Genomic DNA, 27,222 nt, shown 5'->3' on the forward strand with positions numbered 1-27,222 from the left:
TTCATGATTTTTCAATGTTTTGTTTTTTTATGAAGGAAAATAATTGTGTTTTTATATTTCGGGGGGCTGGGGGGGTTCTGGACCCCCAGTACCCTCCTGGCTACGCCACTGGTTCTTATGCTTTTAATAGCGCCAAGTCATCCTCACTGGCCTAAGACACGCCCCTTGTCGCCAAGGTCGTACCCAGGATCAAAACTAAGGGGGGAGGGGGGGGCGGGGCAAGCCATGATTGTTCAAGTCGTTGGTAAGATTTAAGCATAGAAAAGGTGAATGAAATCAACAATTTAAGGAAACTGTAACAGCTCTTTATTACTTTTTAAAATTATATGCTTGAAAAAATTTTATTTTCCTTAAAAATATTTGCGATTTTTGCTTCTGGGGGAAGGGTGGCAGCTGCCCCCTCCTGCCCCTCGCTGGGTGCGCCCATGCTTGGCGCTATCAAAATGTCTCCAACTCCTGGATACGTAGGTATCATTCCTTCCACCTTTACCCCACCTTTCACCCTTGCTATTCTCCCGCCTTTATTTTCCAACCTCCCCCACCTTCCGGACGAAACATTACCTTCCAGCTCTGACACGGCAAGGTGGCAGGGGTGGGAGGGGAGGTGACGCGTGGGGGGGGGGGGGTTTATCCACCCCTCCCCCTTTTGGCTCACCTTCCTCCCCTCGATTCGTCCCCGCTTCACTCACCAGAAGTCTCTCCAATCGAACGCACGCGAGGGAAAGAGAGACAAGTTCCCGCCGCGCACGTGTGCCCATGAAGCCGGTCTGGGGAAACGTTTTATTTTTATTCGTGCGGAAGGGAGGAAAAAAAAGCAGCCTAGCCATAGTTCGCCCCTTCTCGCCGCTGCTCAGGGAAAACGCACACCCCTTGTGGTAAGCGAGACCCTTTAAACCGACCAGTCTTGTTCTCAACCGCTGACCAGACGGTCAACCGAACCCCATTCGACCAGGGAACGGAGAAGATTGGAAGTGTTGACCAGTCGGATTACGTCGGAGATTGGTCGCGTTTTTTTGCTGTGAGATAAGGTAGGGGTGACTAGGAGAAAATTTAGGGCTATAAAGGAAGCAGAAGTGTAGTGGAACAAGTGTTGTTATCGAAGTTTATCTTACAGAAAAGGCAGTGTCTTGCAAAGCCGTCTCGTCACAGTGAAGATAATCCGCTGTTCTCATAAAGTAAGCGAGACCTCTACCCGTAATTCGCAACCACTACTTAGAAAACCAACGCACAGTCATTCCACCACCGAAAGGAGTACATTGGATTGTTGACATACACATATGGACTTGTCGAAGAACATCCATTTTCGCTATTTTTAGTGGAGGAGTGGAATGATACCAGTGTCGTTTCAAAAGTTAATCCTGCGAGAAGGCTCTGTGTCTGGTCACGCAGTCACGTCGTTGTCCGGGGATATCACTCCACTCACAGTGAGAGAAACCCTAACCTACCAGCCGGAACTCTAATTTACACCCGCTGCTGAGAAGGCCAGCGCAAAGTTATTCACCGTCCGAAAAGAGAGGAGTGTAGACAACCCAGAGGAATTGCTGCAGAATACCCGTTTCCCTACCCGCTAATCAGCTGAGGTAAGAAAACCAGAACAGAGGCTGAGAACATGATTAACGCTCTGCTATTCGACCACTGAGAGGAACAAGCAGATTAGAGCGTCGACTTATCCCAGGATAATTCGAAAAATAGCCCTGGTAAGGTGGAAAAGAAGCTATAGAGGAGACGGAAGAAGTGTATTGTGTTGTAGTACAAGTTTTTTCCAAAGCTTTCTCCTGTGGTGAATCATCAGCCCTGCCAAAGTCGGGCTTGATTTTCGGCGCTCTTTTCCACTGCAGTTTGGAGAAAGCTCACACCCCAAGAGAAGCCCTAACATATACGTCAAAACTCTGATTCTCGCCCAGATTATCTGCGCAAACCCATTCGGCTTTCGCAGGGAACAGATTTTAAGAGTTGACCAGTACTAGGATGAGTGGAGGCGGCGCGAGCTTGGCGAATATCTCGTGTGCTGAGTTGCGAAGTAAGAAGATATAAGATTAAGGAACGAATTGGGCGTAATCGCTGTGGTTAAAAAACAAACTAAGCTATTTTGGAGTTATTTTTGGAGTTGAATAGTAAATTGTGGAGGATTACGAGGAAGAGGGTAGTGAAAATCTTCGGAGAAAAATTGAAAACATTGTAATATTCATTAATTACTCGTCATTGCCTGCATGCAATAAAAGGTGTGAAGATACTGCTTCTGTACCTATAGTTTCTTCAACTGCAATCCATCCCCAATTGGAAACTGGAGGAAATTGTGTTGCTACAGAGTTTACTTGCAAGAAGACGCTGAAAGAGGAGGGCTTTGAAGAGTTGAGGAAAAATAATAGAAAATATCTTTTCATCGAAGTGAAAAATTTTTAGGGATATGTGTCGGACTCAGGTGCCTCGAATTTAGTCCCCTATTACCTTACCATACTTTGGTACTGTTGTGAAGGTGTTTTGAAAAGTTTCTCAGCACGGGGATCTAAATATAATCACAGAAGAGTGTAGGCAAAAGGCAAGAATTGGTGAAAAGACTTGGCTGAGATTCAATCAGAAACGGGGAGCTAGATCGGACTTGAATTGTGTGTGTGTAGGAGGTAGATAGAAGCATAGCCAAGAAATAAAGGAAACAAATGGAATCGCTAATTAAAAAAGAAAAGCTTTGAAGGGAAAATTCTCTTCAAAGAGTGAAAACAGCGATCAGGCATGCCACACACGCTGAAAAAATTGGAGAACGAAGTTTAAGTTTGGCCAGAGATTCATCCTGTTGGGATAACGAGATAGGAAAAAGATTCGAAAGACTTGAGGAAGAACCAAAAGAAACGCTACGGGAGAAGAAAATTATCTAACTCTCCAGTCACATCAGATCTGAAGAGAGGATATCCGAAAGAAATTGGATCCATCAGATTTTTTACGGAAAAAAGGGGCACAAATAAGGAGCTGTAGAGGAACTATCAGGAATCGTGTAACACGATCGTCGGGAGTCCAGTAGCACAAACCGTCAACCCCTCCATTCAGAAAGAAATACGAGTAGAAAAAAGTCAATTTCTTTTTTCAACATAATTCTTTCTCAGTTTGGAATTTCACCTTTTGATTGTGTCCTGGTGGTATCTGGTTGCGGAATGATTACAGACCTTATCCGCAAGGAAAGAGATTGATTGTTGCGAGGAAGTTGCGTATTGAGTTTTTTTTTCACGAGGAAGGAACAAGACGCGCAAGATTACTTCAGAAAGAGGAGTTTCTGAAACTGCCCAATTTCTTTTACATTCCGGAGAGCAAGAAGATTTGGGAGGAATAAACTGAAAAAGAACCTTTCAATAGAAAATAAACTCTTCAATACCGTGTCGCAAGCGTCGAAAAGGACATTGAATTGTCGAGAAGAGTAGCTGACGAAGAAAAGTCAGAAGAAGTGCATAGCATCCATTCTGATTGTAAAGTATAGTTAGCCGGACTCGAACGGGATATTTTCCGTTTCGGAAAGGCAATCAAAGAAAATAGTATGGTGGGATAAGGGGAATGAATCAGGCGTGTTTAAAAGCGTGATATCGCAACTTAGGAAATCCTTATTTCTTGACCGCGTAGTACTCGTAACATCTCCTGGAGGTTTGATGGATATTCGTTCTCGAAGAGTATAGTTCGCTGGAGACATACGCTTCTATCCTCAACTACGTGAATGAAATAGCGCAAGTGAATAGTTAGATCATATATCGTATCGAGAGAGCGAAGACGATACGAATTTCATGGGGAATGGGTGTAGGATGGAGTTCTTAGTAGTGTACGTTGTTTTACGTTCCGCGAGTGGTGCCTAGTGAGCAAGTTGAATTTTCCTGTTCCTTGGTTCACCAGTGCTGCTTCTCCAACGTCGCGGGCCGTAGGTGAAGGGAACGTCGGAGCTTTGGTAGGAGGTGCCCGCTGGATTTGACCCCGCCCTGACCTCGGCCAGACGACCGACTCATTTGGGGGGAGGGACGCATTTTGCTTCCTGTTCCCACCTCGGCATTTATAGGTGAGTCAAATAACCAAATCCGCACTCCATTTAACCTATTCATTGTTGGTTTTGGCCGTTAACATGGTAACTGCGGTTTATTTTTGCTATGATTATAATTTTCGATGCCATGAGAGAATACAGGGTCAGACAGGAATAACCCAGCTCTTTGCAAAGTCTGACCCTGGGCCTTGTTAATAGTCATCGCATAGAAAACCTTAATGAGAAATTGTCTGCGAGTCAAATTAAAAAGGCATGGTGGGATCCGACGGCGTTAACTGTATTCTTGGGATGAGGACAATCTTGCCGGAATCGATTATTTTTTTAATCGATTATTTTTTTTATTTTTAAAAACCAAATTTAGAAAGCAATAGCAATATTTAGGAAGTAAGATATGCCGTCGCATGTTCTCTGATAAATTCTGTGCATTTTGGTACCTCATTTGTAGAGTTTGGTTGCGTATAAGTTGAGAAAAAGGTATCTATACAGTAGAAATAATGTAGTAGATAGTTAGCCGAACTCAAACGGGGCATTTCCCATTTCGAAAGGCGATAAAAGAATATAGCATGGTGGAATAAGGTAACGAATGAGATGTATCGTGGCATCGTAACTTCGGATGTCGATCTTCGCTGACCACGGTGTAATATCTCCAAAGCTGGAGGGTTTATGGATCTTGGTTCTCGAAGAGCTTAGCTCGCTGGAGGCATACGTCGTATGTATATCAAATGTATATATCAAATAATTAATATTATTTAAAATTTACGATATTAAAAGGACGTATCACTCCCGCTCGAATAGCCATCCTTCGCGACGTAATACTCGTTTTAAACGTAATCTAACATCTTGAAATTTTTAGAATGCATATAATAATGTGGTTTGCTAAAGTATATTTCATAACGATCATTTGAGTAAATTTTTTTTACCATTAAAGAGACATTAGTTTTTGTTTTCACTCATGACTATTTTATTTATTTATTTTAGTAATTTTCACTTACAGCCGTGACGCCAATTAACAGTGAAATTTTTTAATAGTAACATGAATTAGAAAAGTAACATTGAATAAAATTTCGTATAAATATCGTCTCAACCGTAAAATATAGTTGTTGACGAATCGTCAGGTTCATATTCGGCCCTAATTATGCTGTCGATGATTTAAAATTTGTCACTCAACGTAATCAGTCAATTTCTTCGTAATAAAAAATGTTTATCTATCAGTTTTCGTGAAATTAATCGTCGATTCGCGTACAACGTGCAGCCTTTCCTTGGCATGGAAAGAATAAAAACTTATCTGCTTTCCATGCGACACAAAACGGCTTATTTGTCCTCGACTGGTTTTAGTCTCTGAACACCATTTCCGAGATGCTATTTTTTTATTTTTACTCTTGATAATGGCGATGGTTCAGTGAGACCGGTCAAAAAATCGTATGTCACTTGCAATCAATATTTCGAGGAAACGAACCAGTTCTGATAACATGTGTATGCTGCTATGTGTCTGGGACACATTAATAGTAGGATGTATAGGTACTCCTAAGGTGATATTTGTTTGCATATCACTGTAGTACTGCGATAAAATTGCCAAAAAATGGTATTGTCCGAATACGTGAAGGTTGAGCCTTGTTTTTACCGTAACGATCCTAACTGGTGGTAAAATTATCGATTTTTGTAACTCTAACGAACTGATCATTATAAAAATTTGTGTACAAATTGGTGGTTGCAGTTCCATCTTAGAGGCAAATAATAAGCAGTGGTAAGATGGGTTTAATCATAGTGAAAAATAGAATATAATCTCTTCTCTCACAATATTTTATTTCCCAAGGTTGTGATACATACTTTCATCCACTCATTCGTAGAAATTAACTTCCATTCAAGTGAAAATAGCTCGTTATTTCGTCCCAAATCTATCCTCAAAGGATTGAGTGCTCTGAATGGATCGTGGTGAGGGAGAAAGGGAAAAGAAGATTATCTTGTGATATTTTCTATCCCTCCGTAATTGATATAATTTCTCAATAGTAATTGCCCCTGTCTCATGCAGACGTTCTAGCTGAACGTACTCTGTGATAAAGCTTGAACTCCTTAGGAGATATTCAACTGCAGAAAATGTAATCTCCTGCTTCTGCTGTATTAGGTGGGATAATTCTTCGGCTCATTCTTGGAAATTTGTTCTTATGATGAAACTTTGCGTTTCACTCCTAATTTTGTGACATACAGTAGCAGAAGCTGTTTACCGTGTTTTATAACCATTATTTGATACATTCTCAGGACAAATTTTCCGATTTTTCCGGAATAACAATGAAACAAAACACGTTCTACGATGATTTTATCGAGCTATGAAAACAATTGAATCGAAATTTCAGGTTATTACAAGAACATCATTTTAGAGAAGGAATTACGTAAATTGCTTAACTTTTAGTGGTGAAGTTGAGATTTCAGTTTGATAAGGTTCGCTGATGTTAAATGTGCTCCTCACTTTTTATTAGATAATAGTTCATTTGTCTTGGAAAGACTGCTAATCGTTCCTAAAGGCCGTTTTACACGGTAGACGGATTTGCGCAATCTGACGTACGTGCGAAGGTGCAATCAAAATTGCGTCGTGTAAAGCGGTGGATTGCTAGAACGCATGCGAGAATGTGTGGATGCGAGACGGCAAAATAGCCCCTGTTATAATTCCGTTCATGCATTCGCGCAATTCCACGCCATTTTAGAAATTAATGCAGCTCTAACCTGCGCAATTCCGTGCCCCGTGTAAAACGGCCTTTAAGGCCTGGTTACACGGTACATTAACAAGTACAAGTTAATGTGCGTTTGCGTGAATGATTTTGGTGGACCGGACCGGAACACGTACGAATGATTGAACCAGGTTCTATTTTCCGTTCATGCATTCGCACAAGTTGGGTGGTTACACGGCACATTTTCGTGTTCATTCACACGTTCATACATTTAGACATTAACCCGTACGTGTTAATGTATCGTGTAACCAGGCCTTTAAAGCCTTTTCGAGGCATCTCCAAGCTTAAATATTTTCGCCATTTTCTGTCCTATTCTATTGAATGTGAAATAATAGTCACCTCTGGAGGGCTCAAACATATGACGTTAGCGTTTTGTTTTCGGAGACAAGCTGCCTTTGGTTTTTTTGGGTCAATCACCAAGTTACGTCACGATGACGTCAAATACCAGCGATATCTATCGCCTTAGCGATCGACTCGTCCAAATATTTTTATTGCCTTACCTTTTGTGAATTTAATAAAAATCCGTTCTCGCCTCAAAGATTTCCAACTGGTTCTTAAGTCGTAATGAGTGAGTTAAAGTTACGAATTAGGGGACTGGCTAAGTATATTTCCCATTATATTATTCGTTTTTGCTTTTTCTATTCCACTTATTCAAGATATTCCACTTATGCCGGGGCCTTCCGTTTTTGTCCTACTTTTTGTCCAACTTCTCCTCTATTCATACATCTTTTGTTCTGTATACGTCTTGACAATTTACTTACACATTTTAACTGTTTTTTTATGTGATGTAAAAATTCTGGGTTGTAAAAATCACATATTTTGAGATTCATTCTCAATTTAAGTCTATAAAAAGTGGTCTACTAATTTGAAATTAAATAAATTTCCAGCGAAATTAGTGCATGTATCCTAGCAGCAAGGACGTTGGTTTAGGTAACTATTTTTTGCCAATCATGGGGACACACTGTATCTAATTTTAACCTACTGATAATTTAATATAGATTTAACTCGTGTCATAAATAAAATGCACAGTAAAGCAGATCAATTCGTTAAAAAAATGCTTCGATCGTAATGAAAGCGGTACACAACTTTTACGCGCATTAGGTTGTGAGCTGTTGGAGACTCGAAGGTTGCGTGCTAAACTGGATTACTTGGGCTAATCAGAACAACACGAGACAGCGAGAATATTATTGTACAACCGCATCGTATTTCCCGGTCCGACCCAAGTGATAAAACAGGGGAGATATTTTTACTAGAAGAATAGCTAATATTGGAATTGGGTTTTCCCGCGTACGATTATGAGCTTTGATAAATGCTTGGTCGAAAATGGATTGTGAAATCTTTCACTTAAAGCGCATATTTTTTTTATTTATCGCAGAAGTTAACGTCTAGTGTTCTAACATCTACCACACATACATATCGAGGCGGCTTTCGGGGTGGTACCTAGTATTATTTAGATGTTTTTTAAGAAAATGTTTCTATTGTAATAGAGAAATGACTGATGCAAATTACTAGTTAACGCATCACTGGGAACGTTAATTATTCTGTTGAAATGAATAGCATGCAATCAAATTATTTCGAAACTAATCAAATCGTTAAAAATCTGGTTAGAACCTCAAACAATCCTGTCGACGAAATTGGCGGAAGGTTTTTGACATTTCTTTTGGCGACTATTTTAATCCAAGTCGCAAAATTACGTTGTCCATTGCAATGTATTTTCAGCCGTTACATCATTAATATATTTTCATATTTTTTCTTGTCGTGGATTAATTTTTTACGGAAATAAAACCAATGGGATGTGTAGACTATGGGAGGTTTTTATTCGCGACGCAGTTTGGAATGCTTGTCACTCGCATTAAACTTGTAACTCACGCATGCCTCCATCCCAGTCGGAGTCTATTAACGTTTGCACCATTCCGTCTGATATTTTAGTCCGTTTGATACATCCAAATCATTGGTGATTCGGATCGACACGGGGATGTATTTCTGTTATCCAACACTCCTTCCAAATAACAAACTAGACAAACACTGCTCATCAGCTTCAATTAGACCTAGCGTATTTGATTTTCATGAAATTTGTTGCATTTATATATTGTATGTTGGTTCAAAAGGCCTGCAAGAAAAAATGGAGATAATTTTTATTTAAAATTTTAACTTTCATTGTTTTTGCAACGTTAATATTGATGCCAGAACGCCCAGCAGTCGGTTCTTTGCATTATGACGTCAAATTGTACATAACTTAACTGTTAAGTTTAAAAACTGTAATTACGTTAAAATGATCTTCACAGCAGCGCAAACGCGATGATAGGTTCAAATCCTTTCAAGTATCAGTCATCTACTCTCATCTATTTGCTGATGGTGAGTTTATTGAAACGCTTAAGAAAGAGTTTCCCCGGAGAGAAAAAGGACACTTGAGCATCACGGAACAAAACAGTACTCTTTCCAGGTGGAATTTATTTTGTTGAAGTACTCTATAAATTTTTGAGTGTTCTAAGATTATAATGTGTGTAGATTTTATTGTACCTACTCCCAGAGGCAGAATCACCCTCTTCACTTACACGATTGCACGAAAAAAATTGATTTAAAACTATAAAACTGGTGTTACAGGGAGTATTTTTGTTAAATATACGTCAACTTTGATGTAAATTAGTAAGCATTTGATTTATTTTATCAAACGCTCTTGATGTATGTCATCGAACATTTTGATATTTCATAATGTGGTCAATTGCACGAAAGAGTTTGGTAAAAATAACTGCTCAAGTTCCGTTCAATGCTTTTTGCAGGCGTTGTTTTTCCACTTTTTTTGTATTTCTTTTGAAGAAACTTACGTTAAACTCCTAATTTTGTGATTTTCAATCAGAACAATGTTTTTCTGGGTGGAAAATCTCTCATTTGTGCGCGCTACGTCTGTTTTATTATCCTTTTGATTTTAGTAGTTTTTATCGAACTGATGTGGCCAGTTCGTTAACAATTACCGAACCGGTTTGATAGAATTTATCAAACTGGTTTGGTATTGGTATCAAATTGTTACCGAAGTTTTCAATGTCCCATATGAACTGAAAAGTTTGATAAATTTAATGAGAATTCGATATTTCTGACTAAACATTTTTTTCGTTTGGTTTGACGCAGCTCTCCACTCAATTCTCCTATCACGAAATCGTTTAACACAGATTTATTTCGACTCTTAGGCATCCTTCATTGCCTATTCCTTATGTTTTATTCGAGGACTTTCTTTTACATTCTGGCCGTCCTCCTGTCCCTCAACGATTGTTTCAATGAGGCCACCATACTTCAAGGTATCGCCGATTATGTTGTTCCATCTTCTTCTCGACCGTTAACTGCATGAATTTCTACATGCGTACCAAAATAAAATTTTCAGTATAAAATATTTCCAGAAACGCTTGAATGACTACATTTTATAAACTTTTTACGCAATTTTTTAATTTTTAAGGAAAATTTGTGGAAAACTTGAAACTTTGAATTCATAGTCTCATGGCAGGGTTAATGTTTTCTCTTTGCTCGTGTCAATAGGTGTGCCTACCCGGCTGGATGTCCAACCGCAGAGGTTGTATGACGAGACGTAACAACCGGTAGTGAATAAATCAACGCAAAGGACGCGTTGGATGCAACGGAAAGTAACACCACAATCTATGGGAGTATGAGATGCACCTATGTACTAACCTTGGTCGCAATCCGTGCAGTCGTATGGAAACGCAAAGCGGACAAACAAACAGACATCCGCTTTTATAAGTGTAGATAAAATATATGACACCAACAGTAATTTCCACTCTTTCTCAACGCCACTGCCGATAATGATGGAAATTACTACTGGTGTCACATATTTTATCACGGATATACCGTATTTCTACCACGTGAGGCCTAAAACGATTTCATACTCTAAAGGCAGCTAAATATGGTGAATTATCATGCAAATGATCATGCTGAATAATCATATAGATGAAATCATTCGCCTTGTATAGCGGAAAAATTCGCGAATGAAACGTCTTGGGCATGATCATTCAGTGAAAATTAGAATATGTACTATTTTGCTCGCATGATTCTATGAAAGCTCACGTGATCATTCAGCACTATCATTCGCATGATCATTCATCGTATATGGCGGCCTTAAATGCTTAAATTTTATGCAGCTAGTAGATCCTTCTTGCTGTGGAAGCAATCTTTGCGTGGACTATTCTACTGATAATCTCTTTCTCTCTTCTTCCATCGCAGGCTATTCTGCTTCCCAAAAAACAGAATTCAAAGTAAGAATGATAAACTTTACTGCGTAGTTGATTCTGTGCTATGAAAATAGTCGCCTTAGAAATGGAATAGCTCATTTTCGACGACATTGTGTTTTCTGTGGGTATGATATCTTCTCCAGTGTTCAAGGAAATAGCGCGTGAGTGACACATTGACGTCAGGCTTCGCGCCAGACGACTGTCATGGAGATTCACTATCACTGTACCTTGCTCTTGCATGAGTAACTCCCGTTCCCAATCGCAGGAGATTACGTTTCTGAGAAAGTTTTCAGTTGTGAGAACTAGTTTGATGCGGGGCAGCGGCGAATGTATGTAACCACGCAATAATTATAAACCTTGATAATTGTACTAGGTACTGAAACTTTGTTCATTAACCCGTTAACGCCTAGCGGTACCAAATGGTACCAGCTAATAGTGCAGTGTTAAACGTAACTTTTTTTATTATTTATCGTAATTTATTATGGTTTTTGAGAGTTTAAAATTGCTGATAATATTTTAAATGACATTTTCCGAAATTTTTGATATTTTAAAGCTGTTTTTAACGCATTTAGAGCCGTTTGAAATTTGAGAATCATCAACTAGCCCAAAGAAACGGAATTTTTTAGAGCAACCATTTTATTTTCTTTACTTACGCACCATGTTTTGCTAATGCAAAGGTTTTATTATGTAGTTATGATTTTTGTAGCCTGTATATCTCTTATAAAGTATGAATATTATTTGATGTGAGCCTAATATTTGGGATGCTATGATGCAAAACATTTTGGTGGTACCATATGGTACCGCTAGGCGTAACTAGTAGTGGTAGTAAAAGAATAAATTTGGCACCTAATGACTCAGAGTTTCATTGACATTTAGATAAATGATTGCCACAAAAATCGCAGAAACTTTTTAATTCAGGCGTTACCGGGTTAACGTAATTCAATAAACTTGATTGTTTCTGGCTTTACTTTGTGAAAATCCATTCTTAATAATAAAACGTTATTGTACTTTTCCACACGACTCAACATCCCAATAAACTGAATACTCAAGCCAAAAACATAAAGTTCTCATGTGAAAAAGGATCCAACCATAGTATCAACTTATCCCAATCCCTACCAACGTAATAGCAACCAGATAAACAAGAACAAAATAACTGTTATCATGACGGATTCTGTACCTGATGATGTCGCCTCTGCGACGAAACCGGTCGTATTAATTAAATCGTGTGGAAAAGTACAATAAAGTTTTATTATTAACGTAATTCAGTTTGTTTACTAATTTACCATTGGTTTTTATTTTTGACATGGATATAACCAAGGTCTAGAGAGTGAAGTTTAAAATTCCTATGATCGAATATAGATAATATTTTTGAAGGCTTAGATCAATGCAATGAAAACTATAATAATGACGCTCCATGATATTTTATTTTTTAAATAAAAGTGGAGAATGATGGAGTATAATTGCATGATATGCCTTCTTTATTTAAAATAATTCAGATTATAGTACTTACGAAATCGTTTCAGGCTTGATTTTGAGGAAGTTCGCTATATCCAAGATGAAGAACACAAATTTCTACACTTTACTTGAAAATGGCACAATGTGTTGAAACCATGGTCGGTTGTTGAGTTTTGAATTAAAAATTGTGTGAATTATCATTTGTGTTCTTCATCACAGATTATAGTACTTCATTTTTTTTCTTAATTCTCCCCATTAAGGTGAGGATTAATCATCTTCCACTAGATCTTGACGTTGAATCTTTAGTTTAATGATGCACTGAATAGTAGAGGCCTTCACGTTGTAGAAATCCATCTTACTGATTTGTGAATGAAAAACTTTGCTGTTTCTACAATTTGGAACTTTATTTTCCTGACTAGTTTCGATACACTTTATCATATTCATAGGACTAGCAGTACAAGTAGCGTCGTTGTGGGTTATATACCAAAAAGGGGGAAGAGTGGAAGGGGGGGAGGGGAAAGGGGTGGAGTAGTGGAAGTGAGGGAATTTGGTTTAATGGCTTGAGAGTCAGTCTCCCATTCGGAGGGTTCTAGTTCAAAACTCGGCTAAGACTGAAGATAATTTTGGTGAAAGTCCGATTCCTGCTTGAGTGCTAAATAGAGGGAGCTTCAAGTAAAGCACTCAGTCCGTCGGATAAGACGACCATCCGTGATTATATTAGCAAGCTGACTCTGAGGCAACGCCAGGAAACGTTAGCAAGGGAAAGAACCCAAGTATCACCACCGGTCTAACTTCGCAGTGTGATTGAAGATGAAATTTAATGGAGTAAGTAGTTTTGCTGTTGCGTCCAAAGCATGGGCGTACCCATCGAGGGGCAGGAGGGGGCACATCGCAAACTACCCGACTTTATGGTCGACTTGTAACAATTTTTTCTATAATATAAAATGTCTTTAAGGAAAATAATATTTTTTCAAGCAAATAATTTTAAAAACTAAGAAAGAGCTGTTACAGTTTCCTTAAAATGTTGATTTCAATCACCTTTTCCATGCTTAAATCTTACCTGCAACTTGAAAAACCATGGATTGCCCCCCCCCCCCCCAGATTTCATCCTGGGTACGCCCTTGGTCCAATGGGCTTTTGTTTCCGAGATATTACGGGTCGGAAGTACTAGTAAAACGCCTTAATTTATCCAACTCGCGATACAAAAATACCACGATATAATGGGAATAAAGCTCCTTAGAATATAGATGAACGTTCTTCCTCGATCCTTGCTACAGAGTTTCCGTAAATATGAACGGGGCTGTATTCCCATGAAAGAGCATGGCCGAATAAGAGGGTGAGGGTCCTCCCTCCGGGTTTTTTCCCGGACTTGGGGCATAGGATTTGGGATCAAAAAGGACTAGCCTCCCCACACTTCCAGCCCGCTAGAGGCCCACCAGGGCTGGCTAGCTCGAAAATTCGATTTCCACTATTGTTGAAATGACACATTGCAATATTTCAACAATATTACGAACTTCCACCACATCGTGCCTAACATCATACAAGATATTCGATTTCCACTGTTTTTTTTAATATCTCGGGGTAGCGAGCATATCTTTCAAGCAAATGATCATGCTGAATGATCGTACGAATGAAATCATTCGCCATGTGCAACGGAAAAATTCGCGAATGAACCGTCATGCGCATGATCATTCAGTGAAAATTAGAACATGTTCTATTTTGCTCGCATGATCCTGTGAATGCTCACGTGATCATTCAGCACGATCATTCGCGTGATCAATTACCGTTTATAGCGGCCTTAAGAAAGAATAACTTTCTGTTGTTAAATAAAAAAAACATCTTATTCAGTGTTTAACTACCTTGTTTCATTCCCAAATCCGCATCCATGACGTCAATATAAGCAACATATTTTCAGCATAATTTAGTCGTTAAATCTCAGGGCGTGGGACGACCTTCCATGGGCCAAAGTAATGCGCGTTGAATTTGTTGCGATTCAATTTTGTATTTGCAATAGTAAAATTTATAAATTTTCAAATTAAGTGGTGCTATGAACACTCCGAAAAAGCAGTAGTAGTAGGGAGTGCTACGCTCTACGATAAATAGTCAAACATCTCTTAATTTTGGGACATGTAGCCATACATTTGCATACACACTTCCTTTACACCTTTACAAGGATAAAAAAAAAAACTATTAGACTAGCAAAAAATATCCTGTTTAAATTTGGGGGGGTTGGTAATGACCCCTGTGACCCCCCTAAAACTACCCCTGTGTTTTGGCCTTCTTGAGGGGGTCCATCACGTACGGAATTCTTGTGTTAAGTCGTTGGTAAGACATTAAATTATTATTTTTCCTAATTCACCTCGCATTTTTGTACGGCAGACATTTAATGGTCTGGTTTCGCAACTGACCCAGTCGAAAATCGTTGGCCTTGCGTGTTACGTGGACTAATATTTTTATCTCTAGTCTTGACTATCGCCATTGTAATAGTAGTTAATGTAATTCCAGGCTGGCGAGTTGGGTTGACGCCTTGAGCAATCAATTATGCAAATATTTTTCATCGAGCTCATTCAGGACGAGTTCAGAAAATCAATGCCTTTTTTGGTATATTTTGACGTGGAGTGACTGTTTCAGGTCTTTTCCCCGCCGGTCAAAAGTTTTCGTCCCCCAAGTGAAGCCTTATAACTTGCCGGTATCGTCTTAAGTAAGCTTTCCTTTCGGGCAGGGTAGTCGATTTTCTTCCGCACGAAGAAAGTAAGTAAATATATTTGCGTAAGCAAAGTGCTTCTGTGTATCGCATAGAAAGCACTCAATCTCTCTCCATCCAAATATTGACAAATGCGAGTCGAAATTTACCGCCAAAGAAAAGGTTTATTTATGCAAAAGCCGCTCTTCTATCAGCTAGATAAGTCCAGTCAAGACGTGAAGACTCCGATGTTGCCCAAGACCCTGTCGTAAGACTTGCATGAAACTAGTGGCTTTGTACGCTGTCACGCGCTCGCGTGCAACAATATATACACGAAGGTCGAATTTCACCATGAAAAAATATTTGGCATAGTCAGGATTCGAAACTGGATCTCCCGATTGCCATACCAGGTGTGCTAGCCAATAATATCTCCAAGCCATGTACTCAAAGCCATAAGATGTTTAATCATCAAAGCCTTACTTTTTAAAAGTTATAATAATCGACACTAATCAAAGTTATCCAATGATAATGAAAAATTTTCAGGTGAAAAATTAAAATAAGCCTATCCTACAATTTACGATAGCAGCTTATTTATAAACAGAAACTGTAAAACTATAAATATGTTATTTGCAATTCCTTAAATATTTCACGTTAATTATTTACCTAAAACTACATGGAAAACGTTGTTTCAGTTTTTTTACATGGGAGCATTTCATTCAATGATATCGAGGGAAAAATGAATTTATTTTCTGGAATTAACTTCGATAAAAAACGCCGGGATATGTGTAATTACTTTAAAGTACTTCCGAAGAACTTCGAAGAAGAGTGTTCAATCCGATAATTGCCCACATTTTGCTTGGACATGAATCATGAAATCAAATAAAAGCACGAATCATTTTCTATGCAAGTTGTAAGTAGCCGCATTTACAATTTTAGCTTTAAAACAAAATATCACCCCAACAAAGCCATGCAATCAACAAACAAACATACGTAAAAAAGAATGAGTTAGAATAAAAACTTACGTAGTAATACCTGCCGTAGGGTGTAAAATTAACGCCTCAAGGCAATGGTCTTTAACCCGCGAACCCCAGGCCGCACGCTGCCGGCCCGCTAATTTCTTGCGGCCCCTGGAGGCTGAAGAAGATATTGTTCAGATGCACATCTTGAAAGCAGTTTGCGGTTTACAACTACAAAAATAAAACCAAATATCAACACCCTCGTCAAAAATGAACAATGTCAAAAATCGCATCGATTGATTGAACTTTTTAACCAATAAAGATTATTGGAGTTTGAAAGTATATGTTTTTTATTAATATTCTATTGATGTGGTGGTAAAGCGACGTGGAGAATTGCGGCCTTCCCGACGATATGAAATCGATTTTTAGCCTTTGCATTAAAAAAGGTTGAAGACCCCAGCCTTAAGGCATTCTGGGGAAGTCCAATACACATTGAATAGGGTAGATTCCTATTGTTTTTTTGCCTGAATCGAAATAGTACTCCTGGAGTACATATTACATGATTTTAGATTTTTAAATGACGATATCTATTTTTCTCGATTAAAGGAAAAGTGAAAATTTTCAAGCGCGCGAAAACGCGACGGGTAAGTATGAATGCTGGGAAAAGCCCGTGTGACGTCTGGCTGCTGCCGTGCGAGGCTATGAACGCCGCTACGATGCGGGCTGCCAGTAGGTAGCGCTTGGCATAAATAAGGATTATTAATACCCTATCAAACGAAGGAAACTTTTCGACCATAGGTAATTTTAATAGGTGAGTATTATGAGATGTTTCCCTGAGCTCTGTGCCTCATGCATGCATTGATAATCTCAGACGATGTAAAACTCCTGACTACTCGTACAGCATCTACGTCCCTGTGACGTCACGTGGAGTGGCATCGCATGGCCGCCAATCTGGCCTTTTTCAAATGAGGTTAAAATTTACCATTAACATTCGTCTAAAGTGGGATTTCTAAAACCAAATAATTTGTATATATTATGAATACCTTAATGGTGGGTAACGAATCGCAATCAATGCCTTTCGTTTTCTTTGATGAAGGAAACTACCCTATTGTAGTGTCAAGTTATTGGTGAGACATTAAATTATTCACTTTTCCTAATTGACCTTAACAGCTGCTATTCTAATTCCTACTTTAACCTTCCGTGTTGAGATCTAGGCACATTATTCCGCTGGAGATATTTTGTAATTTTTCTTCGCTTCGCTTGCGATCCCACGCAAGATCTATCCGAGCTCGTATTCTTAATTCCGATCCATTTATATCCTTCGTAGCGAGTCACAGAGTACGTTTCCTCTCGTAAATTGCCCCCAGGAGGTTCATATGTCACGGACAAAACTAATGGACTCTGTTCGTCCTCAGCGAGCTCCCGTATTAAGCAGAGAGTGGTGCTCGCTGTTCATGCGTCATTAGTCCACTGCTCGCATACACCTGAGGTTTCCGAATTCTCGACATTTCGGAACGTCCGGTAATCACGATAAGGAACTCGAATTTCTCGAGAAGACCATGGAAATTCGCGTAGGAAGTGCGGGGTCACCATCGTGAATGTTCCCTTATAAATGTTTTATGGACCGAAACTAGGGAGGAAATGATAATTCGATAATTTACACTCGCTCTGTTATACAACCCTAAGGTTGTTTTTGATTGATAAGGTCGTAGCATTTTAAACTTGGTGTTTCAAACTAACTGAAATTCTAAAGGTGGTAACATGAACACCTTTAATTTTGTTAAAATAAATTGAATTACGTACAAAAAGCAGATGGGTGGATTTAAATGTACAAATGCATTTATATTTATTTTTTTACAAAAAACATAAAAATATCCAGGTTGGACAGAAATACAGGACGCAAAAAGATAAAAAAACACTAACTTAACTAAATTTTCGGTGGTATACATTCAACTTCGACGTGGATGTATACCACCGAAAATTTAGTTATGTGAGTGTTTTTTTTTATCTTGTTGTGTCCTGTGTTTCTGCCAAACCTGGGATATTTTATGTTGTTCACCTCGTCGAGGAACATTTCTAAGTATCTATTTTAACAAAAATATTTATTAGATGCATCATAGCATTCCTATTTCGATATTTTGCGACGACACTCTTTTGTATCACCATCATACCCCTGTTCAATCACTCATACAGTCAGTAATTCAATAAGAAGCTTGTTTTGAATAGGTGAGAGTGGTGACGGTAGAGCTCACCCCAACTAAGCACAGGCGAGTGAATTTCATATAAGGTGTGGGGGCCAGTTGAATTCCGTGGGACTCCTCGATCTTCGAGGATTTATTTGGGTGGTACCCGAGTGTTTCACCCCCGGATATTAAAGCTCGTTGTGCAGGCTGTGAGGGCCGAATGTTAAGGTGTCGTAGATGAAGAGTCGGAAAAAATTCACGTAAAACTCATTGGCGCCTGAATGCGGCCAGCTCAGATACTACTTGAAGACGTATTCCTAAATTTTGTCCACATAATGCTCTTCACCTGCTCAGTTGTCCAATTTTTGTTTGGTTTGGACAGACTACATCAGAGTTCACCCCACACTAAGCCACAGACGTGGGAATAACACACAATTTGGGTAGGGGAGCCGGTTTATTTCCCTGAGGCACTACATAGATTTTGAGGATTCGCACCAATAACAGTAGGCACCTATTTCAAATCAATATTACACACGGTAATAACAAGCCATGCAGATAAACTAGTGTCATTGCTATTACACAATTCACTCTTTCACTTTTCAACCGGAAGGTTTTATGGATATGTTAGGTCAGAGCTCACCCCAGGCTAAGGTACAGCGGAAACGAGACTCCAGGGCGGGCTCGCCGGTTACACTCCTGGGGCAGGGATTCTAAGCGCTAGCTTTTTTCCTCTGCACCCAGAAGGGGAAGGACAGGAAGGAACAAGGAAGGAGGCGCCGCCGCGATAGGAGCCCGACGACGCCTCCTGGGAGGTGATAGGGAATAGGGGATAGGGGGGATGGGATGGGCTGAGGTGGCGACCCCCTAACACGCAACAACTGGGAAAACATGACTGACAAAAACTGACATGCCCGAAATACATTTTACATCATTTTGTCACTTAAAATTTAACTTAAAGCTGATGCAGTTATTATAAGTAAAAACTAGACAATATCTTTAAATTTTTTTTTTGCTTTTCTGAGAATTTGGGGGGGGGATCTATCCACTCATCCCCCCCCATAGTTACGCCACTGATTATTACTACAAAATACAGCATTGAGCTGTTTTTATCTATTTTCCTCTATCGTGATATGGATTAGAATTGTTTGTCCGTGCACAACCAAAACGAATGTGATGGAAGAGTTTATTTGATTTCATGGCTAGGTCGCACTTAACTTCATTAGTGTTCCTAGGACCGAAATTGCCTTTCATGGAAGGAAAAGCATTCGCGGAACGCGGACGGGTCGTCGGAAGTTTTCGCCGGCAAAGCAACACGCTCCACCTGTTTTCATTGTCCTGCTGTCGAGGATAGCTGGGCAATTAGGGTTGAGTGGCAATCGTTGGCAGAGGGAAGAGCAAAGATAAACACGGCCGCGAACAGTTCGTCGTCCTGCGATAATCAACGAGTTTAGGTAACACCCGGTTTTAACGATAACGCAATACATAAAGGTTCATTGCAACATTCACTCAAATTTTCAAAATGTCACACAATTTGACATTGAAAAACACTCAGAATTCACTTCTCAATCACTACATCTCCTCATAAAAACTGTAATAGGGTATTTACCTTCATCAAATAAAACGAAAGGCATTGATTGCGATTCGTCACCCACCATTAGTGTATTGATAATATATAAATTATTTGGTTTTAGAAATCCCAGTTTAGACGAGTGTTAATGGTCAATTTTAACCTCATTTGAAAAAGGCCAGATTGGCGGCCGTGCGTTGCTACTCCATATGACGTCACAGGGACCTAGTTTCCATAGGAGAAGATAGGAGTTATACATCGTCTGAGGTTACCAATGCATGCATTTGGCACAGAGGTCAGGGAAACATCTCTTAATAACCGCTTGTTAAAATTGCCTATGGTCGGAAAGTTTCCTTCGTTTGATAGGGTATTAATAATCCTTATTGAAGCCAAGCGCTACCTGCTAGCAGGGTACTCTGCTACCTGCTAGCAGCCTGCATCGTAGCAGCGCTCATAGCCTCGCACTTTTCAACTTCGAAAATGACGCAATGTGTTGAAAGTATGATCGGTTGTTGAGTTTTGAAATTAAAAAGTGTTTAAATTACCATTTGTGTTCTTTCATCATGGTCCGTACTGAATTTCCGTTTCGCACCCGTCTCTTTCCGTAAGTGTGCTTATTTCGACCGGTTTCACAAATAAACCAATAAGCGGATTAATTTGTTGCAAACTTCAACAACATATTTGTGACAAATCGACAGCAAAAGGTGTGCGGGGTTTCTTCTAGAGCCTCATATGCTCCGAATGTGAGGATGCAGCCATATGGCTACTGTGTTGAGATATGGGTTTAGCTTATCTCTTCTCTTTACCACTGCTGTCCGGAGATAAGGCAAAATTTTACTATTCCGTGTAGCACGAAATATCCAATCACGCTTTGATATAGGAATTTTTCGTCCTTGGCTCGTTTTGCTTTATCATCATTTTTAAGATTTAAACAAGTTTCCAATTGCCATAAATAAATGTAATTCATTGATTAGGCCACCGAATATTAGGGATGGTCTTTAATTAGGAACAAATATTGAGGAACAAAGCCAATCGAGGAATTAGCATAGGTTTTCTTTGGTTAAATGAGACAAAAATTCATTTAAATGGGGATTGAGTGTTACGTTCCCAGTTCGTACGCGAGTGTCATTAATAATCATTTATCCTTTGATTGGTTGACCTCAGCTCCCCACTCATTTCTCCTATCAACTAACATTTTAATACGCATACGAGGGCCGTTTTTTCGACCTCCGATTGCCCAGCAAAAACACCATGCAAGCGACAGGCGGGTACTGCGTTAATTTCTCACCGCAAGTTGTTAGTAGCAATCTCATTAATTACACTGCCTCACTGACAGCCAGAAAACTCTCCGAATGGCTTTAGTGTTGACATGTCTTGGCGTTAATGCCGATAAAAGAGACTTTTTTAAATGCAGTTTGCAAAAGAGTATGAAACAGTACGTCCATTCCCATTCTGAACAAAAGAAGAGACATGCTGACTTCTGGTAGTGTTCTGATCCATGACAACGCCCGTCATCTCACCGCTGATGCAGCTCAACTGCTATTTGAACTATCAAACGGGCTATGGACTTCTGGACAAAGGCATAATTCATTGGAAGTCATTGGCGGTAACATTCTATTAAGGAGGTAGAGTAAAGCTTGTCCATAGCCACGACCGATTCCTCAATCGCCGAGGCGATCATGTCGAAGGAACACCACAAGTGTACTCAATATTTATCTATGAAATAATTTTTAATCAATCATTTCATCTTCCTTTCATGACCCATCGGGGGTTGAAAAAACGGCCCTCGTATTTACCATGCTAGTTGCTCTTCATTCAGACAGCTCTTGATAATTATGTGAAAACATTGAAGGCGGTTGAGCATATTAAAAAGTGTGGAAAATTACTAGATCTGTTTGTATCATTCCCACACTTCGAAGGATCCGAGGGGATGTCCGAGGGCTTCACCAGGGATATGAAATCGGGACTCTTCTGTGGGTCTTAACAAATATTCCAGTCCAGTCTTCTGTGTACGGCCCATCGGAGCTTGAAAAAAACGGCCCTCGTATAATTTTTCTGTCTTACAACTGTCATCACCTGCTCCATGTATTTGATTCGATTACTCTCGCTTGGGGGGTGGGAGTTAGGGGGACTCTGCGCCCAAAAACCCCCCTCAGGTCACTCTGCCAGTTGTTACAATTTTTGTTCAACCCTATGACGGAACATCGATTCTCCCTCCGTCATTGAGATTCATAAAATTCACGAGAATTCAGTCGGTGAAATTGTACTGTTTGGCCAAAATTAAAAGCTCTCCGTCTGGCCAAAAAGAATGGTTTCTCGACGTTTCACGTGGTCTAGATTCGAAAAATGACGTTTTAGAAAAATCGATGTTTAACCTCCTCATCCCCCTCCCAACACTACAAAATATGTATTAGTTCTTCCTTTTTTAAACTTGAAATCTCGAAAATAGGACGAAAACAGGCGAAAATAACATAAAGATATAGCGTAATTCCAGCTATTTATCTCCTTGTCTTATAGTACGAAATTTTCCGATATGAACGAGTCTGGACCGCTTTTCCAGTGGTAATAATAATTTTGTGTTTTGAAACTTTTTACCCCCGGGTTTCAGACTATTTTAGAAGGGGTTAATAATTTTCATTTGACCACCGAGTCTCATGACGTGGCCGGTCTTCTTTTCAAGGTTTTCGAAATATTCCGGTCATACTCTTTTTCGAACTTCTACATTACTCATAAAATCTATTCTTATGCGATTAAAAAATTGTTAGCTCAAATTAAGGATGTGTATCACTAACGTCAGCGGTTCCCAACTGGTGGTTAGCGTAACCCGTGTGGGTACGCGACGAATCAGTCGGGGTACTCCCATAGAGTTATTAAAGAGCCAAAAAAATTGGCAATGACACATTAATTTCTTATTCAAAAGATATACGCAAATCCTGAAGCACATATGGCTTCAAATAGCTGGTGAGAGGATATGAAATCCCATGATAATACAGTATGTGGAGGAAGAGTGGAATTCCATGACCTTATTCATTGACTTACATCGGCGTAAACTGCGAGCTCACACAGAATGTTTTACATTCACCAAAACTTGAATCACTCACTTTGGATCCAAAGTAAAACACGCAATTGGGTATTTATTATTATTTTTGAAATTTTTATATTTAAAAAAACAACGGGTATCACTTTCTATTTCCAATTATTATCTCCTGAGTAGGTAATAGGGTAGTATCCTTCATCAAAGAAAACGAAAGGCATTGATTGCGATTCGTTACCCACCGTTAGTGTATTCATAATATACAAATTATTTGGTTTTAGAAACTCCAGTTTAGAAGAATGTTAATGGCCAATTTTTACCTCATTTGAAAAAGGCCAGATTGGCGGCCATGCGATATCACTTCACGTGATGTCACAGGGGCCTAGATGCCCCTACTAGTCAGGAGTTTACATCGTCTGAGAATAGCATTGCATGCATGAGGCATAGAGCTCAGGGAAACATATCTAAATAATCACCTATTAAAATTACCTATGGCCATTAGATATTTTTTAAAATCTTTAACTGGAAAATTTCATTAGTTTATTTTAGGAAATGGTATAATAAACTGCGTAAGTGTTAAATTTGCTTATGAAATAAATTCACCAACTCATTTTTAACTGTGTGGTATTCCATTTTTAAGGTTTCTTGGTTCGATAACTTTAATTTATACCACTGCTTTTTTAATAAAGCGACCCTGATTTTGATGTATAATCATCTTAATCAGGCGTAAATTATTATCTATTTATCTTATTATTGTAACCTTAGTTACGTAACGGAAGAAGAGATGAAACGGACGCAAAAATAGGAACAATGGTGGTTAAATGTGTTCGTCTTTGAACATGACATTGGTCTCTGAATAAAGGTTTGTGAGGAGAGTAATTCACAAAGAATATATCCCCAGTCCCTTCATTCGAATCACGCTTGCCAACGTGGAATAATGGATCAATGAGACGCACCAGCTCTTACGGAGCCATCGACACGTTGCCTGGCAAACGGAAAACCACGGTCCATTACGTTTCGAAACATATTCGTCTGGCTGCTCTGCCCTTTTCACCGATTTTGCTTCTACCTCGATGCGTGACAGCGACTTCAATGTTTGTGATCGCGAGTGCACGGCAAACGATTACCATTCCCAAACATTACTTCATCCGTTAACCGCGCACATCCTTTTTATCTCTCTTCCGTGCGCACGAGTGTATTTTCGTTGTTCATTTTTTTTTCTGTGACGCCCTTTACGTTTTTAAGGGGAAACGTACATGACGGGAGCGACTCAATATTTTTTTCCGATGTTCATCCTTCAGAATACGGCGTATTCTTGCTCGAACAATCCCTTTAATACCATCCTGCATGCATCGTAACATTGAAACGTCTGTGTTGGACGGTAAATTATGATTACCAAAGAAGCAATACCATCGTAGAGGAAAACTGCATTAAGGTATTTCATTGCGTGAAGTCGGGACTTCCAGCGTTTTAATTCTTTTGTATATTATCAAGATCTCAACTAACATTTCATCGACATCAAGATGAAAGAATAATTTTGACAGAATAAAAAAATATTGTAATAAACATTGTTTTTTCTTTCCCTTTACCTCAATTTTTATGTCCATTTGTCATTGGAGATGTTGATCTCAGAGAATTAAATGAAAATATTTTGGCTAACATTCGATACATTTTTATACCTTTTTCAGGCCTTTTTTTGCAAATCATAATTATTGCAAAGAATCCCAGAAGAAAATATAAAAATATACCGAAATTTTGGCCAAAAATGTTGCATTTAATTCTTAAAGACCTAACTCTAAGGCACCAAATATATATACATAAAGGAATGTCGAAAATTGTGTTAGTTACACCATTTATAACTCGAGAACGGCTGTACCGATTTTAATGATAGTTGGTTATTTGGATTCGTCTCAGCCCTGGATTACAGAATAAACATTAAAAATTATTAAAAGTTCTCAAAAATCAATCTTTTTCTTAGGGGTGGTTTTGTTGATATCACTGCAAAAGCTGTGAAGTCAGTTGAAACCAGAAAATTTGTTTAGTTTTTACCAATTTTGAGACTGAGCTTCTTAACAATATTAAAACATTTTAATTGTTTACACGTATTGAAATTGTATTAAATACATTTATTTCGAAACAAGCCTAGCTCGAGTTGACGCGTCACTGGCCTGTTTCAATTGTTTTCTTTAATTGTTTTTTTATTGTTTTTATTTGTTGGTTTTTATTTTATTTTTCTTTAATTGTATAAACTTCGTATCGCCGGGTCAGCTAGTGGACTATAAAAAATTAAAACACTAATGTTTCATATGATCGGCCTGGAAGATATAGTAATTTCGGATAAAGAGGAGGAATTTTATCACTTTTATTCTATTTAAAATGAGATTCCCTGCATTGCTAATTTTATACCCTGTGTCACGATTAAAAGTATTTTTTATTAAGTCTGATCGCAATTTCCTCCTCAACAAGCCTGTCCTAGAAGTTGTTGGAACGGCAAGTGAATTTGTTGCTATCCCAATTCATTTTTTCGTCTCTATTGATGGTATACGTCAAGCTTAAAAAAAAGAACTTAAAACTTAAACTTCATTCCTCCATTCATTTTGCTCTGAAATTTAGACGTAAATATTTCAATATGATAGTACTATAATTATTAAATACTGATCTAATGAATAAATAATTTATTTAAATAATGAAAAAATTATAGATACTTATTCATGGAAAGAACCACTGTACAGTTTTCATTGGTTTGTTTGAGTTTCTTCTTGGCCTAACACTACGAGTTCTTCTAGGGATCCCAGTACTTTAAACACAAATATTTACTTCCATTAGTGCTTTTTGCGTGGCACCCTAGTGAGTAAAACTTTGCTTCTGACCGAATGGTCTCGGGTTCATATATTGGGGAAAGGCTTCGGACATCTCTATGAAAATGGGGAAGTAGCCGATCCTCCTACCCTGTGCTATTCTTACGCCTCACAGTGGTCACAAATCGAAAAAGCTCTACAAAATTATTAACCCAATTTTTAAAATTCAAGTAGTCCAAATAAATTTTTTGAAAAAAATAAATATTTTACAGGAATGATTGTTGGCCTTTTAATGTTCTTATTTTATTTTTTAAAGTAAAAAATCCTTTGGTTGTAATGTTATGCATGTTCAATCAAAGAGTTCATTCTTAGAAATTGTTCAATGTGTGAAATCTCTTGAAACATTTCCCTTGTATAATCGCAGTGCCTTGTAAAAGAAGCAAGAGAAAATTTTCTACCTTCGCATGCGCTTGATTGTATTTGTAATCAGAGTAAGCTATTATAAAAGTAAGTAAGTATTATTTATCATGGTTAACGATTCTGTTCTTCATTAATTGTTTTTATAAGTACATTAATGAATTAAAATTCGGCGAACGCACCTGTGGCTCACTCAGAAAGAACTTTAATTTTACGTTACGATTGTACGAACTCCTCGAATGTCGAATAAATTGTATTTTTGACGCATGATACCAGTATTATTGTAGTAATATTTCAACTAAATTTATATAGAATGCAATGAACATAATCTGGTTTTTTTAAGTAAAATTTTACTTCACGATCTCAGCAAATGTCCCTAGGTTCAGCATAATTCTTAAGATACTTTTTAAGATACCCATGACATTTTTCCTTGCTCTGGGATGTTTTTTGGTTCTCATTTTTTCCTGTACGGTTGTTAGTTTTTTCATTTCATTAGAATATAATACCTGTGTATGTGATGGATAATTTATATTCATCAGATGCACAGGTATATTTCATTTCGCGCCAGTAAGGGTCGAATGAAGTAAAACATTGTTTCAAAATCATGTATTATTATTGTAATATATTAATGAAACTCATAATGAATACAGTCTCAAATAATCCCTTCACTGAGCAAATATTTACGCTACATCTTAGATACTGTCCTCAGGTTCATCATGACTAATGCCCTCGAGTGCTTTTTGACGTTCATATATTTCTTATTAAGGTAAGGTATGGTATTCTCTTTGGAGTTTTTTGTACTTACTCATCTATTTTTTAATCCTCTCTCCCTGCTTTTAAGATGCGAATAAATGTAAATATTTCTCCAGAATAATTTAATTGTTGTTCCAAGATTTTTACAAGATTCAAAGCAGATACAGTATACACAGGTAGGTATTTTGAAAGTAAAATTTCAAATTAAGGTCACAAAAAATGATCTCGGATGTTCATCATAGGACGACCACGACTTCTTCCTTGCGCGGGAGTGTTTTTCGATGTTCAATCTTTTCATGGCGTGGTAAAAGTCCCCTTCCTTTTTATGAGTATATAATATACATACCTTTTTTTTCATCACCCTTCATACTTTTTTCTCATCACATCTTCATACTTTTAAGAGCCG

General features: G+C 38.5%; 1 protein-coding gene across 1 annotated transcript in view; it reads left to right on the forward strand.

Moving 5' to 3' along the window:
• Window positions 1–710: 710 nt before the first annotated feature.
• The window catches only part of LOC124168841 (synaptic vesicle glycoprotein 2A-like), a 173,459-nt gene continuing 146,947 nt past the window's right edge, over window positions 711–27,222 (forward strand). Inside the window, exon 1 of the mRNA XM_046547184.1 lies at window positions 711–4,030. The gene's annotated coding sequence lies outside the window, so the exon portion shown is untranslated. The remainder of the gene's footprint in view (window positions 4,031–27,222) is intronic.

Source organism: Ischnura elegans, chromosome 12, assembly GCF_921293095.1.
Source record: "Ischnura elegans chromosome 12, ioIscEleg1.1, whole genome shotgun sequence".
Lineage (NCBI taxonomy): Eukaryota > Metazoa > Arthropoda > Insecta > Odonata > Coenagrionidae > Ischnura > Ischnura elegans.